Source organism: Mus musculus, chromosome 6, assembly GCF_000001635.26.
Source record: "Mus musculus strain C57BL/6J chromosome 6, GRCm38.p6 C57BL/6J".
Lineage (NCBI taxonomy): Eukaryota > Metazoa > Chordata > Mammalia > Rodentia > Muridae > Mus > Mus musculus.
In genome coordinates this window covers 8,805,093-8,816,948 of record NC_000072.6, presented here as the reverse complement: position 1 = coordinate 8,816,948, position 11,856 = coordinate 8,805,093, and the positions used below count along the sequence as shown (strand labels likewise).

General features: G+C 40.7%; 1 long non-coding RNA gene across 1 annotated transcript; it reads right to left on the bottom strand.

Moving 5' to 3' along the window:
- Window positions 1-2,830: 2,830 nt before the first annotated feature.
- Window positions 2,831-10,686, bottom strand: Gm38765. The gene is made up of 3 exons (XR_868798.1): window positions 10,633-10,686; window positions 5,395-5,431; window positions 2,831-2,887 (listed from the first exon to the last, which is right to left on the bottom strand). It is a non-coding gene; the product is annotated as a predicted gene, 38765 (long non-coding RNA).
- Window positions 10,687-11,856: the final 1,170 nt, after the last annotated feature.

The following is an 11,856-nucleotide window of genomic DNA, read 5'->3' as shown; positions in this document are numbered from 1 at the left end:
GTCCATCTTCAGTGAATGGAATAATTTTAACACGGCTGCCAAGAGGCTCTCATGATTTAGCCCAATTTTGCTACTAAATGAAGTCAAGGATTTGAGCAAGTTGGTGCCGAACTGAATACCATGTTACAGCTTACATTCACTTATGTTTGCTTTGCCATCTTAAATAAAAGTATTTCCAGTGAAGCTAGCCAAGTTTCCTGTAACTTTTTTCATTAACATCAGTGAAAGTTCATATGTATATACAAAGCACCTAAATGACTTCAATGCCTACTTTTAGTATTACAAGAACTACCAGTGTATTTACTTGGTATCTATGTCTCTTAGAGATAAGCATGGTGCAGTTTACATTTGCAATAAGATTCTAATCAGGGTAAGAGGGCTTTAAGATGTGTGTGTGTGTGTGTGTGTGTGTGTGTGTGTGTGTGTGCTGGGCATGGTGGCACATGCCTTTAATGCCAGCACTTGGGAGACAGAGGTAGGCGAATTTCTGAGTTTGAGGCCAGCCTGGTCTACAAAGTGAGTTCCAGGACAGCCAGGGCTACACAGAGAAACCCTGTCTCGAAAAAAACCAATAAATAAATAAATAAAAGATGTGTGTAGATGTGTGTGTGTGTGTGCGCGCGCGCACGTGTGTAGCATTAAAAAGGTAACCCAACATTTGCAATTAGAAGCAATGGGACTGTGAGATAGTTCAGTCAATAAAATGCCTGTCACATGAACATGACAACAAGTTCAGTCTTTTATTGTCTATTGTCTTAAGTGGTAGCTTCCAAGATTTGGAGTCTGTAAGTAATCACTGAGACCCAGCCCCCAAATTAATTTTGATTGGTGAATAAAGATATCAATAGCCAAAAGCTGGGGAAAAGAGGTGTAGCCAGAATTTAGGTTTCCCTTAATTTTTTTTATAACAGTTCAGGTTCCCACTAGCCACATAAAAGGCTAGTGCAGTAGAGCATGACTATGATCCTAGCACAGGGATGCGGGGAGCAGAGAAAGAGCGATCACTGGAAAATGCTAGCTGGTCAGCCTAGCCAAGTCGGTGAGCACTAAATTCACTGAGAGGCCTTGTTTCAAACATAGAGTGGTTGGAAAGAACATTAAACATCGTTGTCTGGCATCACAAGTATGTACACACACACACACACACACACACAAACACACATCTAAGAAACAAAGCAGATCAATATAACAATGTGCAAAAAACGACAAGAATTCAGTAACTACACGTAAGTGGACACAGAAAAGCAAAGCAAATGTGGAATATGTGTGAAAAGGCACAAAATGTAGTGCAAATAGCAAGGATAGAGTTTTTCCTCAAGGGATCTCAAAGATAACAAAAAGCCCCTCAGATGACCATGGAAAACCATTTCGATCACACTGGGATGTCTGCATTCCACTTATTAGTTTGAAGTTGTAGCAAATACAGGGATAAAAGGACAATTACAAGTTTAATGTATTGAGGAATGAATTTTAGTGAAATCTTATAAACAGAATAAGTCTCATTTAACTGAGAATGCTCCTTCCAATTGAGAAAGAGATCCCAACACCAGCCTCTGAACTCCACATGCACCCACACAGGCAAGCGATCCTGCACACACATACATATACATCAATCAAATAAATTCATGATTTTAATTCATTAAATTTTTAAGAGAGTTATTCTCCAGAAAGTCATTGATAATAAAAAATTTACAAAAAATCAGAAAAATTGGGAGAATTAAAAATTAAAAAGAGCAAGACAAAAATCAATTTATGAAGGAAATTCAGCAAAATAAATACCAATAACAGAATAGCATGGCAATGTGGCAGGGGGAGTGAGTTTCAGTCACAAAAAGACAAAATTGAAAAAAGGAATCATTAGGAAGTTTTCTGACACAACATGGACTGACAGAAGTTGAATTGGCATTTATTTCCCAGGACATACACAGCACAACCTGTACCTAAGAGCTGTTTGCTTCGATCTGACATTTCTACCATGTTGTTTCCTAGTGAAAGCTAAGTCTGAAGAATGTCAGCTTATGATTTGTAAATTGTGCTTATACTAAGTCACATATGGAAGAGCAGAGGTCAAGAAAAATAGAATAACTTGTTTAGAAAACATGTCTCTCTCCATTAAAGTGCCTCATGTCGTTCCAGCTCCTCTGAGACATGAATAAAATGTCAGTTCATCAAGGAGGATAACAGAGAGATGTTATCGTCTTCTCAAAGAAATTCCTTTCCTATGATAGAGAAAGAACAAGCAAACAGCAAAAGGCTCTTCCCACCTCATACAACTTTTAACTTCAAAATACAGGAGAGAAGGATCATTTTTCTCTAAGGCAAATAATTTCAACATCAGCTCTTCCAAGGAAATGTTAATTCCTTCGTGTCACTGCAAATGCAATTCTCAAATTTATTATGTACAGGGAACGTTAATGTTATTTCTTATCTGTGGCCTGAAATGCTTTCTGACACATGCCGTATGTCCTTTACAGTGCAAGCCTCTTAGAAAAAAGAGAAATGAACAAAGCAAAGTCTTACTAATTGGACCTGAGCATTTTGACAACCAGGATGAACCAAAGAGATATAACTTTGTACTTGCATCTACCTGTTGCTTCAAAAATATTCCAAAGTGATTAGTCCCTTAGACAGTCAAGGTTGACTTGCAAAATGAGGATTAAACTAAAACACATGCTTTCTTTTTAGTTCTGTTTTATTTTTAATGATGTTGAGCCAAACATCTGACCCAATCAGCCCCAAATCATAGGAGCTGGGAGCTGGGTGGTCTCCAAATTTTATGGCTTTTAAGAGAAATCACAGTCCATCCTTGTATTCTCTTTAGTTTTTTGTCTCTTTAGGATCAGTCGATGAGGATGCAATAAATCAATTGATGGACGAATGGAGGGAACTAGAAAAAGAGAAAAGAAGGAGGAGAAGGGAAGTTTTGTAACATGAAAGTGTCTGTAGGATGTCAAGAATCAACCGGGAGAACAAGCCTAACCGAGTGATGGGGGTCTCGTAGGGCCCTAATGGCAGTGCCTCATATGTAAAGCAGAAAAAAACCAAAAAGGTGCATCAGTCTTCTTAGAACCTCTCACTTAACAAATTCATATTGTATCAACTTGAATGTGGGCAGTTCAACTTGTTATACATGAAATTTAACTTTAAACTTGACCAGTCACTAAGTCCAGACTTGATAGAGCTAGTTTGCACTGTTTGCTTAGAGCACTGTGAGTCTTAATCTTTCTTTTTCCTAATTGCCCTAATGATGAAAATAATTTCTAGGACAAAAGAGTGTGTACATTCCAAAGCACTGGTTCTTATTCAAATCTAGCTGGGCTCCCTGGATCCTTCCTTGAAATTAACAAATGAGAACCTCTGAATGTAAGTTCAAAAATACATATTTTTAATTAATTATTTTATTTATTTACATCCCAAATGTTGCACCCCCAACCCCCTCTCCAGAGTTCTTCATCCATATCTCCCCTCCCCCTTCACCTCTGAGAGGATACCCTCACACTATGGCATTCCCCTTCCATGGGACATCAAATCTCTACAGGATTAGGTACCTCCTCTCCCACAGAGGCCAGACAAGACAGTCTTCTACTACATATGTGCCTGGGCCTCGGACCAGCCTGTGTGTGCTCTTTGGTTGGCAGCTTAGTCTCTGGGAGCTTCCTGGGGTCCAGGTTTAGTTGAGATTGCTGGTCTTTCTATGGGATTGCCCTCCTTTTCCACTTCTTCCATCCTTCCCCTAATTCAACCATAAGGGTCCCAACTTAAGTCCTATGGTTGAGCGTAAGTATCTGTATCTGTCTTAGTCAGATGCTTGTTAGGCCTCTCAGAAGACAGCTATGCTAGGCTCCTGTCTGCAAACCCAACATGACATCAGTAAGGGTTTAGTGCCCACCTATGGGATGGATCCCAAGTTGGACCGGTCACTGGATGTCCTTTTCTTCAGTCTCTGCTCCATTTTTGTCCCTGCATTTCTTTTAGACAGAAACAATTCTGGGTAACAATTTTGAAGGTGGGTTGGTGTTGCCATACCTCCACTTGGGGCTCTGTCTGACTACTGGAAGTGGTCTCTTCATGTTCCATCTCCACGTTGTTGGGCATTTTGGCTAAGATCACCCCCATTGAGTCCTGGAAGCCTTCCATGTCTCAGGTCTCTGGGACTTCTAAAGGTTCTCATTCCCGACCCCCCACCATCACAAGCCCACTCCTGACAGCCCCATATTTCCATTCATTTTTCTGCCCCTCTGGGCTTCTCTCCTGTTCCCCCACCCCATACTTGATCCTATCCCCTTTTCCCTACTCCCACCCAGATCCCTCCTGCTCTCTGCTTCCCATGATTATTTTATTCCCACTTCTAAGAGAGATTGCAAACTGGTACAAACACTTCAGAAATCAATCTGGCAGGTCCTCAAAAAAATTGGAAATAGTTCTACCTGAACACCTAGCCTTACCACTCCTGAGCATATACCAAAAAAGATTTTCTACCATACCACAAGGGCATGGCTCCACTATGTTCATAGATGCCTTATTCATAATAGCCAGAAACTGGAAGCAAGCCAGATGTCCCTCAACCAAAGAATAGATACAGAAAATGGAATGCCATTCAGCTATTAAAAATGAAAACATCATAAATTTTCCAGGCAAGTGAATGAAACAAGAAAATATCATCCTGAGTGAGTTATCCTAGACCCAAAAGGACATCTTCAGCATGTTCTCACTGATAAGTGGATATTAGCCAAAAAGTCCAGAATACCCATGATACACTCCACAGACCCTAAGAAGTTAAACAAGAGGGAAGGTCCACATGAGGATGCTTCAATCCCAGAAATATTTATTTTTAACAAGCCTTATCATCCCACCCCCAGGTAATTTTCAATTAAGGTCTCAAGTTTAAGAATGTGTATTAGTATATAATTAAGGGTGCTAGATTTCAGTAAGGAGCATACTGTAGAGGCCTACTTCTTTTACTTTGAATTAGTTATTACTCATCTGAACCTATTGATCATGTGTAGTCTCTATATGGCATACCAGGTAGAAAAGGCACAGATAGCAGGCCATAAAAGAACTTACAGTCCAGTCGGGGATGGCAACACGTAAACAGAAAATCAGAATATACTTTGAAGAGTCTTAAGATAGGACTCTCAGCAGTAATCATTGGCATTGGAAATTAGGAAAAGTACCCAAAGCAAGTACTATCTAGGCAGAGAGGGACAATAGGCAGTGTGTTCAGGTGCACCCTAACTTGCATGCAGTGATATGGAAACCACGGAAAGAATGGCATTTGGAGGTCACAACAATGCTACTGGCCCTGATTTTGGGGGTGGCAGTAGTAGTGGTGGGTGGAGAGTAGAAGGATGGGGAAAGTAAGGTGGAGACAGGAATGGGGCCGACACTTCTTACCTTCACTGGAGCATGGCTTCCCTCTGTCTGTGTGCACCTTTAAGGACAGAAAGAATAAAACAAGGCATTCAGGGGCCAGGGAGATAGCTCCGTGATTAGCAACACCTCTTGCTTTGGCAGAGACATTGGTTTGGTTTCCTAGAACCCCCATGATAGTTAACAAGAGTTGTTAGCTCCATTTCCAGAGGATCTGAGGTTGGTCTCTGTACTGGCTAGTTTTGTGTCAACTTGACACAAGCTGGAGTTATCACAGAGAAAGGAGCTTCAGTTGGGGAAATGCCTCCACTAGATCCAGCTGTAAGGCATTTTCTCAATTAGTGATCAAGTAGGGAGGTCCCCTTGTGGGTAGTACCATCTCTGGACTGGTAGAGAGCAGGCTGAACAGGCCAGAGGAGGCAAGCCAGTAAAGAACATCCCTCCATGGCCTCTGCATCAGCTCCTGCTTCCTGACCTGCTTGAGTTCCAGTCCTGACTTCCTTTGGTGATGAACAGCAATGTGGAAATGTAAGCTGAATAAACCCTTTCCTCCCCAACTTGTTTCTTGGTCATGATGTTTGTGCAGGAATAGAAACCCTGACTAAGACAGTCTACTTGGGCACCTATACTCATGTGGCATGAAGAAAAAAACGTACATGCAGGAAAAGCATCATGTGCACAAAATAAAAATGAAAGAATCTTTTAAAAAGGAAAGAAAACTAACAATATTTTTTCATAATCATGAGGCAGACACATCATGCCTAAAGATCTAAGAAGTCCCCTAGACTTTTCTCAAAACTAAAATAAATGTTCAGAAGGCAAAGCTACCATCCCTTCTTGACCAGCAGAAAACTGGAGCTGCTACTGCCATCCTAGAATCAAGAAGAAGGCTCTTCCCTACTAAGCTGGTTGTGAGAAGGCTGAGGGCTAAGACACTGCAAAAGCAAGAATGCTACATCCACTCCAGTGAAGTCTGCTTGACAGGTTTAGAAACCTGGAAACTGTCACGAGGCAAAGAGTTTCATGGAAACTTAGCCTCCTGGAACCTTGTCACTCCCATAGCACGTACACTCAAAACCTGTCCCCCCTCCCCCGTTAGTCTGGTGTATGGATCCATGTACTCTCTTTCAGTATTGTTTTATTATAAGTGCCTTTAAGGATTGATTTTGACATATAGCTAAGCCTTCGCCAGTGTTACAATGTCCTAGAAAATCCTTGAAGTTGACCCGGAGCTTGGAATTCAGTAAGAATGTTACCTATTCAGTATCATTCAAATTTACCTCTGGTAGAGACAGTGTAACTAATTAGGCATTACAATTTACTTAAATAGAGCTAGAAAAGCTCAGGGCTAGTCTGCATAGTAATTACTTAGGACAATAGCTGAGTCACACCCAAACACAGGAATACACAATGGCCTAGGAAATAGGTGGGTTGTAGGGTTAGTGAAAGGGTTAGTAGAAGGGAATTCCCCTTGTGCAGGTTTTTTTCACTAGGCCCAGAGGAATAGCATAATCAGGTATTTACTAAAGAACCCCTGGTGGTGGGCTTAACAATAGACTAGCATTGTATCAGAGCATTCACCTGGCTCCTGTGTTTAGCTGATCTTAATTAAGGGTTGTTCCTATGCTCAGTTGTAAACATGGCTGCTATCTTTTTATGTATGCATTTTCTTTGTTTTGTGTTAAGAACCATTGTGCCTTGATGGATGTATTCGCCTAGCCTTCTTGTTTTTCTTCTGTATTATATAAGACTGGTGTTCGCTTTATGAAAATACATCCAGATACAGTACTCCCTTCTGTTCGTATTTGTTTGTCATTCACCAACTACATGCCCACCTATAACAGGAACCCCCAAATTTTTTCCGAGGATTGAGAAAGGCTGACTGGGGCCTCTCCGTGGCACAAGAAAATCTGAGTTAAGGCCCTAGTACTCCCATAAAATGCCTGGCCTTGCTTGCCATTGCTGGCCAAAAAGAAGAATGTCACTGTGGTCTCTATTTGTTTGTCTGTCTCTGTCTCTCTCTGTTTCTGCTTCTCTCTCTCTCTCTCTCTCTCTCTCTCTCTCTCTCTCTGTGTGTGTGTGTGTGTGTTTGTGTGTGTTTGTGTGTATGTGTGTGTGTGTCCTACAGATCAGGATACAGCTTTCAGTTATTTCTCCATCAACATGCCTTTCTGGCTGCCTGGTTGCCAATCATCCATCATTATGATGATGAACTAAACCTCTGAAACTGTAACCAAGCCCTCAATTAAATGCTTTCTTTTATAGAGTTGCTTGGTCATAGTGTCTCATCACAATAATAGAACCATAGCTAAGACAGAGAGAGATGAAGAACACTTGATTTTCTCTTTTGACCTCTATATACATGCACACAAGTTTATATATACCCATGTGCATACATGCAAAGAAAAAAACCCAGCAAATGCAAACCACTGACTTAGCCACTGTCACTCCGTTAAGCTGACAAACATCCTTGGAATTGTTCTTTTCTTTGTCTATATTTCTTGGAATTGGAGAAATAAAAATGGCTTTTTACTTAAGCATTTTTGTTGTACAGTCCTTTATACTGGTAACTGAACAAATTCCTAAGGATTTTATGAAGACTGAATTGATAAAATAGGCCCACATTACAAAGAGACTTGCAATCTGTTTGAAACAATACTTTTTAAAACTTTGTTTCCTCCTGATAGTGGGGATTACATTCAGGGACCTTGACCTGACTATGCTAGGCAAATATTCTGCCTCTCAGCTATACCTCAAACTCAACTATTTCTTTGTAGTATAGAAACATATTGTTACAACTCACACTCTCTACTTAGGCTCAGGGAACATACTGAAAGAGGAGGAAAAAACAATGTAATAGCTGGAGATTGGAGGTGAATTGCTGTCTTCTAGATATGACATGAATATTGTACTTGCAAACTCATAAAAGCTGTGGTTATTTGCATAAGATCAGGCATAAGTCCAGCATAAATGGGAAGCTACTCCCTAGTCCCTGCCCCTTCCTGAGGAACTATTGGGAATTAATAGCTGTTGGGGGAAAGGGAATCTTTCTTTTTTGAGGGTGTGGTCACTGATAGGTTTCCCATGCTCGAGTGGATGGCCCCAGGCTCATACACAAATGGACAGAACTAATTGGGCTTTGTGGGTTATCAAAAAAACACTTTTTAAAGAGCATCTACATTGTGAGGGGCACATATGGGAAGGATATGGGTGGAGTTGGAGGAGGAACATAAGAAGGAAGATATGGTCATACTCATTGTATACATGTTTGAAATTGTCAAGAATAAAATTAAGGTTTACCTTACATTTTATTTATGTATGTGTTTAAGTGTGTGTGTATATATATGTATGCATGCATGTATGTATGCATGCATATGCATGTATACATGCCGCAGACCCTCTGGATCCCTTTGTCTGCGTGGAACGGGTCTCTAGTCGTGGGTGGGCAAAGCGTCGGATGAGATGACAGACAGATGCACACAGGAGAGGTTGTGTAGAATCTTAATGTATTTTGTCAAATCGAGCATCAAACTTTTTATACAGAAGACAGTAAGGAAGTTGGGTGACATACCTCCAAGGTACAAATGAGGCAACCGGATGCTTAATGACTCTTACACAGAACAGAGGAAATGAAAACACAAAGACTGGCAGGAACTGGGCAATAAAATAACTGAGACAGAGTCAGCCCTATCTAAGGTCAGCTATAGTCTTAGAAGCCAGGTGTGAGGTCTTTTCACTCCTAGGGCAAGGGCTTCCACACCCAAGTCATGGTTCTAACTAGGGAGTTCCATTCTAGCTAACCATCTCATGAATAATGCGATACTCTAAAACCACAGCCCGATCTACTTCCTAAACCATTGTAAATTCCTGTATATGGGAGCGACTTGGCTTTTATTCTAAGTGATAGTGTAATACCAGAGGCTATTCTGAATGTCACTGAATAGCAACATTCTTACTGAATTCCAAGCCCAAGATCTTGCTCAAGGACTTTCTAGTACTGTTGGAACACTGGCGAAGGCTTTAGCTATGTCAGAATTCAATCTTAAAAGGCACTTAAAATAGATAATACTAAAAGAGAGCACGTGGATCCATACACTAAACTAACGCGGAAATGGAAATTTAATGTATGGGTTAGAGAGAATGCCAGACTCCAGGAGTGAGTTTCCATGAAACTCTTCTGCCTTGTGAGTAGCTTCCAAGCCTCAGCCTGTCAAGCTGACTCAGGAGTGCGTAGCATAGACACAGAGAGACAGAGACAGAGACCAGAAGAGGGCATTGTGTTGAATATGCTGAAGCTAGAGTTATAGCCATTGTGAGCTATCTGATGCAATGCTAGGAACAGAAAGTCACACCTCTGCTAGAGTAGCAAGTGTTCTTAACCACTGAATCCATCCCCAAGGGAAAAAATGTTTAAAAAAAAACTAAAATAATATCTATGGCTAGAGACTATGGATTAACAGCCTGATAAATATTTGCTTACAGTCATTGACTAGCACTGCTCTCAGTCTTGGTCAGCCATGGTTCTTTTTACAATAGCTAATAGTTAATACAGAGACTTAAAACTGGCCAAAGCACTAAGAATAGATGACTTAGCACTAAACAGGACATCTACATCACCCCTCCCAAGTCCCAGAAAACATCACAGAAAAGATGAGACAGAATTTTAGAGCTGGAAGATGGGGAGGAGTGCTGTGAACTATGTTCTGAGCCCAATGACCTGCTGATGTAGTCACATACACACAGCCGCTGCGCAAAAGGGCGAACCTGTGTTCTGAGCACGACCTGTGCACGACCGTCTGATGATGTACACACGGCGGCTGCAAAAAGCCTTTACCCAAAGCAGTCAGATGCAAGGCCTGAACAACAACAACGAACACATGTCAGTAGGAAGGGGATGGTTGCGAAGGACAAGGGGTCTTCAGGGATGGGAAGAGAATAAGAAAAAGCAATGAGGGACCGTATGCACACAATACATTGTATGCATGTACTGAATAATCAAAAATTAAATTTTAAACATGTTATAAAAAGAAACCTCATCTTTAAAAATACACAAATAAATTAATAACGCCCTCATTTTTCTTTCCATGGAGAAAGAATGAGCTCTGTGTGGTTACAGCAGGAGATACCACCCCACAAGGAGCCACCAGAAGGAAGACTTTAAGCAGAAGAAAGGAGAAATAATTAAACTTATGTTTTAGAAAGATCAGTGTAGTTTTTAGCTAGAGAATGAATACAGGTCCAGGAGGAAGAGGGAAAGCTGACAGGACTGTATAAGAAGTCCGGGTGCTGATTCCAGTGTGTGGAGGGGAGGAGTGCCGGGGGTTGGAGGGTGGGGTCCAGGTAAGATGAAAGCTCCCATTTAACAGCTCAAATCTAACCCTCTGTGCTGAGTCCTCGCTTGCAACACAGATCGGCTACTTGTCTACTGCGGAGGAGGAAAGAACAGGGTTCATAATTAGAATTTTAAGTAAAGCTTTTGGAAAGACATTAATCAACCTGCTAGCTTTTACATAATCTAGCGTCTATTTTAGTCTAGACTATAGGATCAATTGGTGCCAAGGCTAATACTTACTCAATACTGATTTAACACAAAGCTTATTAATAATTTTCAGGTTTTTGGGGGACATGAAATATAAAATGTGAGAGTTCAGTAGTCAACCCTTATAATATGTCTATCAATGCAACAGAGAGAGGTGGAAAATCATTTACTACATGTTTTCCAGAAAGAATAGAGTGTATCTGAGATCAAAGGTAGATGAAGAAGCCCCAGGATGTAGTAAGAAGGCAGCAAATGAAAACGAACTGCAGGAACCAAATTGCTCAGAAAACCAAAGAGCAATCAAATGCAACTATGTAGGACACTGAGACTAATCAGCCCAACTGAATTGTGAAACTTTCTACTCCTGTAACATAATGGCAAGGTGGGAGTTTTAATTATTATTGGTATAATTTTTTAGTTATATGAGTTTTTTTTCTGACTTCTGATCTATTCCAAGTGGGTACTTCTTTCTTTCTTTTTTTAAAAAGGTGGTCAGTACACCAACAAACACATCACAAGGGATGATGATAGGAACCCAGAATTAGAAACAAAAAGACAAACAGGAAGGAACAGGAGGATGGGAAGGAGGAGGCTGCTTCCTCTGTACTGAGTAAGACTTACTACTTCCTGTAGTTCAGTGTTGGAACTGATGAGACAGGTAGCCCATACCACTGCCAACTTAGCCAACAGTGCCTGGAAACTGTCCTCAAGGTCAGCGGAGCAGATTTAGCCAGAAGAATAACAATCTTGCCAATGAAGCAAATTAAGAAGGCAAGTTCTTTACATGATTATCCTTCTCCTGCTTTTAAAGGTACAACTACACATTAGGTTTGTATAGAGCTGTATTGTTTATGAGTTTACAGTAGTCACATGCATTCTCAGATAAATTCCAAATGGCATTTTTGAGGTATGATTTACGCAGAGAATTCTTTCATTCTAAATATGTA